This window comes from Poromitra crassiceps (assembly GCF_964638095.1).
Source record: "Poromitra crassiceps genome assembly, chromosome: 8".
In the NCBI taxonomy this organism is placed as follows: domain Eukaryota; kingdom Metazoa; phylum Chordata; class Actinopteri; order Beryciformes; family Melamphaidae; genus Poromitra; species Poromitra crassiceps.
Window position 1 is genome coordinate 26,422,122 of NC_139629.1, and position 6,168 is coordinate 26,428,289.

General features: G+C 45.1%; 1 pseudogene across 1 annotated transcript; it reads left to right on the plus strand.

The window, feature by feature from the left end:
• LOC310780603 (NXPE family member 3 pseudogene) lies at positions 1–1,668 on the plus strand (annotated as a pseudogene). The gene has a single exon. The product of its transcript is annotated as an NXPE family member 3 pseudogene (transcript).
• The last annotated feature ends 4,500 nt before the right edge of the window (positions 1,669–6,168 follow it).

A 6,168-nucleotide genomic window follows, 5' to 3' on the forward strand; every position in this document is an offset into this window, starting at 1 on the left:
ATGAAGACCAATGTCGCCTTCTTCATCCTGGTGCTGTCCAGCCTGCTGATCACTATCCTGCTGGAGAGGACTGGTTGCCTAACGTTTCATAATCAAATCAACATAGTTTCCCCGTCCTGGACTACTGCAGGCTCCTGCTACCAGTGCCATATGCCTGAGGATGTTCTGGAGGAGCGCCTCCTGCTGGAGTCCATTGCTTGGCCTGACGCGCCACTCTTGGCTGCACCCGTTTCCCTGAAGCGAGTCAGCGATGCCACCCACAGCACCTTCACCCTCCTGCCAGCAAGTGGGTTGGGGGTGCAGTGGCGTGTGGGCGATCACCTGGAGGCTCGGATCCTGATGCGGGACGTCCAGGGGCATCCCAAGAGCTTCGGTGGAGACTTCCTAGTCGCCCGTCTGCACGACCGGGTTGTCGACGCGGGCGTGGCCGGGCGAGTGGTGGACCACCTGGACGGCTCCTACACCGCCGTGTTCCCGTTACTGTGGGAGGGACGAGCGCAGGTCGAGGTGATGCTGGAACACCCCAGTGAGGCCGTCACAGTGCTGCGCAGGCTGACCAGGGACCACCCTTACCGGAATTTCTTTCAGAGCATCTTCCGCTCAGGATCTGTCTCTGAAACCACGGTTTGTAACGTCTACCTGCCTTCGACCCAGGAGCCGCTGTGCAACTACACCGACCTGCACACCGGGGAGCCATGGTTCTGCTACAAGCCCAAGAACCTGAACTGCGACGACAGGATCAGCCACTACAGAGGAAGAACCGACAAAATGACTCAATATCTTATGGCCAACGAGGAGAAACTGTTCCAAAGTAAAGTCAACATGAAAGTCTTCATTCGTGCTTCAGGGTCTGACACTGTCACTGTGTTGCCAAAGGAGGAAGCTCATCCAGAGATGCAGAGCAGTGTTTTGAAGCCTGAACCTTCTGGATATTACTACCAGGGCATGTGGCGAGCCCTAGGTGGCATCACAGTTCACCAGTTCAACGACGCTGCTGTCATCAGCGAGTGTTTGAGAGACAAGGTGGTCCACATGTATGGAGACTCCACCATCAGACAGTGGTTTGAACACCTCGACTCTGTGCTGCCAGACCTGAAACAGGTTGACCTGCACACCTTGAAGGACTTCGGACCACGCATGGCCATCGACAGCGCCCGCAACATCACGGTGAAGTGGCGCGTACATGGCCTTCCACTCCAATGGAATAACATCCAGATCAGTGAAGTGCGCTACATCGCCAACGAGCTGGACAGCCTGGTTGGAGGCAGCCACTCTGTTGTGGTCATCAGCATCTGGGCCCACTTCAGCTCTCTCCCCATCCAGGTGTACCACAGACGGCTGCAGGGCATCCGCAGGGCGGTGCGACGGCTGCTGCACAGGGCTCCCGACACGCTGGTGGTCATTCGGACCGCAAATCTAAGGGACTTTTCGTCTATCAATGTGCTGTTCACCAGTGACTGGTATGCACTACAGCATGACAAGGTGCTCCGGGCCATGTTCAAAGGTCTGAATGTCCACCTGGTGGATGCCTGGGACATGGTGCTCGCCCACCACCTGCCCCATAACCTGCACCCACAGCCCGCCATCATCAAGAACATGATAGACGTTATCTTGTCCTACATCTGTCCACGGGGGGGGGGGGGGTCAGTTGAGTTTAGGAGGAGGTAGTGAGTTTGTGTGTGTGTGTGTGTGTGTGTGTGTGTGTGTGTGTGTGTGTGTGGGGGGGGGGGGTTGTTGGTGAGGTCCTTGGTGGAAGGGGTTTCCGGGCCTTTTTGGTGAGGCTGATGGCGGTTGGGAAGAAGCTGGTCTTGTGGCGGGTGGTTCTGGTCTTGGCAGACCTCAGTCTCTTGCCGTGGGGGAGTATCTTAAAGAGTTTGTGGCCAGGGTGGGAGGGGTCGGCCATGATCAGTGTTCTGGCTGCATGCAGGTCCTGGAGGGATGGCAGGTTGCATCCGATTATCTTCTCAGCGCAGGAGATGATGCGCTGAAGTCGGTTAGTGTCTTTGAGAGTGGCAGCAGCATACCAGACGGTGATGGAGGAGGTGAGGATGGACTCAACGATGGAGGAGTAGAATGCCCCATCGTGGCCTTTGGCACTTTGAATTTCTTCAGCTGAAGTACATCCTCTGCTGTGTGACAGAGTTTCTTCTCCTTGTTGTCGTTGTTCTTCTTCCTCTGATATTCAGTTATAGATTTGGATCAAAGAAATCCCTCAGGCTTATCAATGAACAGGCCGAGTTCCAGTTATCTTGTACAGTTGAATAACTTTGTGCACAGAGAGAACAGAGATCTGAGCTGTAGCAGGTTATTCCTCTCTGAAATAGAGAACCAGAAAAAGAATGAGACAAGGAGGGTGTAGCAGGGGAGGGAGACTGTCTTATCCTTCCTTTATTGTCCTTGACTGTCTGCAGTTTATCCCTGTGTCCCTGGTGGTGGCGACACCTGGTGGTGGAGACATAAGGGCTCAGATGAGAAAAAAACATTTTGACGGTCTTCTGCATATCAAGGTCAAACATGGTGTGGGAGTTTGAGTTGTCACATAGAATGAGTCAACACTGTGCTGTAAGTTTAACACTGTGACACGAAACTCACACCTCTGTTAGATTTATTTCTGATGGGATGGCTCCATCTGGGCCCTTCTTGATCTAACTTCTTTCTCTCTCTTTCTAAAAAATAAATAAAATAAATAATCTAAACTAAACTTCACTGTTCCTTCAGAGGTTGTAGTTGTCATAGACTGTGTTGCATAGTTGATTGCTCTATTGCTGACAAAAATGCGTTAATGTAAGTCGCTTTGGATAAAAGCGTCTGCCAAATGACGTAATGTAATGTAATGTAATGGGAGACAATAACACCTCCCTTCATGTGATTTTAGGCAATGTAATTGGGGGGGATATAAGATAGATAATTATGGCGAGAAAGAAATTGCATAACGTGCATCAAAAGGGTAGCCTATGCCAGAGGTTTTCAAAGATGAGCCTCCCCACTCCCCAGGGGGGCTCCAAACATTTTTTCCAGGGAGGCTCAGTGAAGTGGAAAGATATGACATTAGTTATCAAAATAGCCTAAATGTGCGTGATTTGGGTAAAGAGATTCAGGGAATTTGACTTTCCCCCCACTAGAGTGCGCAGCTTCCTCTGCCAAACCATGAGCTTTCCACCTGGTACATACAGTACCTGTTTTGATTAACATGTCTTCCAGTTTGAAACAACATTTTGAATACTACAGTATGACCAACTTTCTACCCTTGATCTGGCAACGTATCTCGGGAGACATACATCTCAAGTTGCTGAATAACACCACAAACAGACACTGTCTTCTTCATCAGTACATTATGACAATAGTCATAATTAGTTTTATGAAGTTACAGTATATTGTTTCTTTATTGAAAATAACTATGATTAATAGCCTACACGTATAATTACTTGCCTGCTGGTCTAGCCTGGTTGAACCCGGCAGCCTTCAACGTGATGTCATAGACTATGCCTGTGACTGATAGTAAGTGGAGGTCACGTGCTCTCAGCATCTCAGCATGTCCGGCACCAATGGCAGCCATTATTATTATGCAGAGGTGGAAAGGATACTGACAAATCCTACTCAAGTACACATGACAATTAACTCAATTAAGTAAAAGTACTAGTCCAGGAAATTACTCAAGTAAGAGTACAAACGTAGCCTATGCTCAGTTTTGTGATTATCTCCTTTGCCAGACGAGCTAGAGCTGCAATATCACAATCATCAGATACATGCATTCTGCTATGGCTATCAGCAGTGTCAAATGAAACAGAGATTTCAGAACTAATCTGACGATGCAGATCATTCAATTTGATCGTCTAATTCAATTGGCCAGTCTGACCAGATTGTGGAAGTGATTCTGGACCTGTTCGCGAGCAGTCCCAATGCTACTGTGATGTTTTCATAGTGCGGTTGTCTAAACAGAAATCTTAATTTACTCATTTACTCAGTGTATATTTAAAAGTACTCAAGTAGAATAATATATTATTAAAAATACTCAAGTAAAAGTATATTATTATAAAAAATACTTAAAAGTACAAATCCTCAAAAAACTACTCAGGCACTTTTACTCGAGTACTTTCCACCTCTGTGATATATCAGATCAGCCTGACTGAACGATGACAGATAACATGAGCCAAGTCATGTGACCTAGATACTAATAACAGGCAAGACTTTTGATAAATGATCATTTGATTGGATGAAAAGTATATACGGTAGTGTAACTCTCTATATGCAGCTACTGAAGTAGGCAGTGGCCGATACGTCTGGCTGCACTGTGGTCATGTCAAATAAAATAAATCAACAGTTTTCCTGAGTGCGGGTCAGTTCATATTTTACATTTCATTTGAAGTTAAACATGAAAATCTACAATGTTTTCATCCAACAAAAGGTACAGTACATAGTATATGCACACACAAATTGTCAATTGAATTAAAACAGTTGTATTGGTGTACACTGTAAGAAGTCATCTGTACAGTACATGTAGCACACATGGGAAGCCTATGAAGAACATCATTCTCATCATCAACATTGTCTGGAGAAGACAGTCATCCTAACAGAAGACAGTAATCCTAACAGCTTGTTTGTCTAATAAAATGTGTTGTGTTGACAGAAAGAAAGACAATATGGTCAAATAAAAGTACTATACAAGCATCACTTGATGTGAAGAAACTTCACTCAAACTTTTTAAGAATTGAGAAAAGCCGGTTGGATTTCGGGAAACAACGTTATCTGGCACGGTTAAAAAAAACAACTGATACAAAGGCTTTGCTGGACCCTGACAATATGCATAATACTGAACATCTAGCAATCATAAAACACTTGATATTTCTGAATAGGGCAATATTTCGGAGTAATTTGTGCAGACTTGAGGCTTACTTGCAATCTGATTTGCCGATCCAAGTCATAAAAAATCATTGAAAACATGTAGGCTACAGTAGTCCCCCCACCCCATGTAGGCTACAGTAGTCCCCCCACCCCATGTAGGCTACAGTAGTCCCCCCCCCCCCAACTTGCCATCTCAGAGCTTCTTGAGACGTGGTGAGCAGTAGCCTATATGGAGCCCCTTTTTTTGTTTGAAAGGTGGTCCCATCCACATTTTGTTGAGGAGAATGCTGCAACAGTGTTTTGCTATGAAACCCCACAAATCTTTTGTGGACTAAAAATGTCCTTCCATCGGCATGGGGCTGAGTAGATAATTTAATTTCTGGGTGACAGCGTACAGTACATAGAGTACAGTCTGTCTTTGACTGACTGACTGCTATTCAGAATGGTCAGAAGGGCAAGAAACTTGGATTTTTTTTCACGTATCAACCACGACACTGCTTTCAATATTTTACCAGCCAAATCTGATTGAATCGAAAGCAATCTCCAAATGTTTCTTTACCGACTGTGGCTGGCAGAGAGATCAAAGAAACTTAGCAGCCACAGTGCCTCCTGGTGGTCATCTCCCACTCTGATTTTCAGAAAGAAGATGGTGAATAAGACGAAACAAAATCGAGGCTTGGCCTCACAATATCTAAAGACACAAAGTGGAATTGTCGAAGTGTTTTGAGCGGTAAATACAAAGTGTTTTGAGTGGTAAATACAGTGAAAATGTGACATCCGATGCTACATACTTCACAAATCATCAAGCCGTGATCGTTTTAAAAAGAGGGCATGGTCTAAAAAAATATTCAATTCTAATAAAAAGGAAGAAAGCTTTGAAGATTTTAAATATATTTATATATAAAAAATACATGAAAATACAAAAACGTAGCTAAAAGAATGTGTACGGAAAATAAAAGTTGTATAGTACAGTATAACCTAGCTTGTCAAATTACTTAAAGCTTAAATACTTGGGAATTGAAACGATTTGGTCTCTGAAATACTGATTTAGGGACCGTCTTGCAGAGCCAAAAGTCTCACCGAGATCAAGTGAATACTCTGTCCGGTCTTCAATGACCCAATTTCAAGGAAGAATAGGAGAAAATCCTTCCAGTGAATATTCCAAAAATATGTTTTGTTTCGTTTGCTTGATTTCCATTGGGCGTTTCAACATTCCTATCTGTACATTTTGAAGCATATATCCTGCTCTACCTCACATCAAAGGCAACTTTCTTGTAGCAAAAACAGGGGAGCACAACGTGGGGAGATGCGCCCTTATATCCGTCC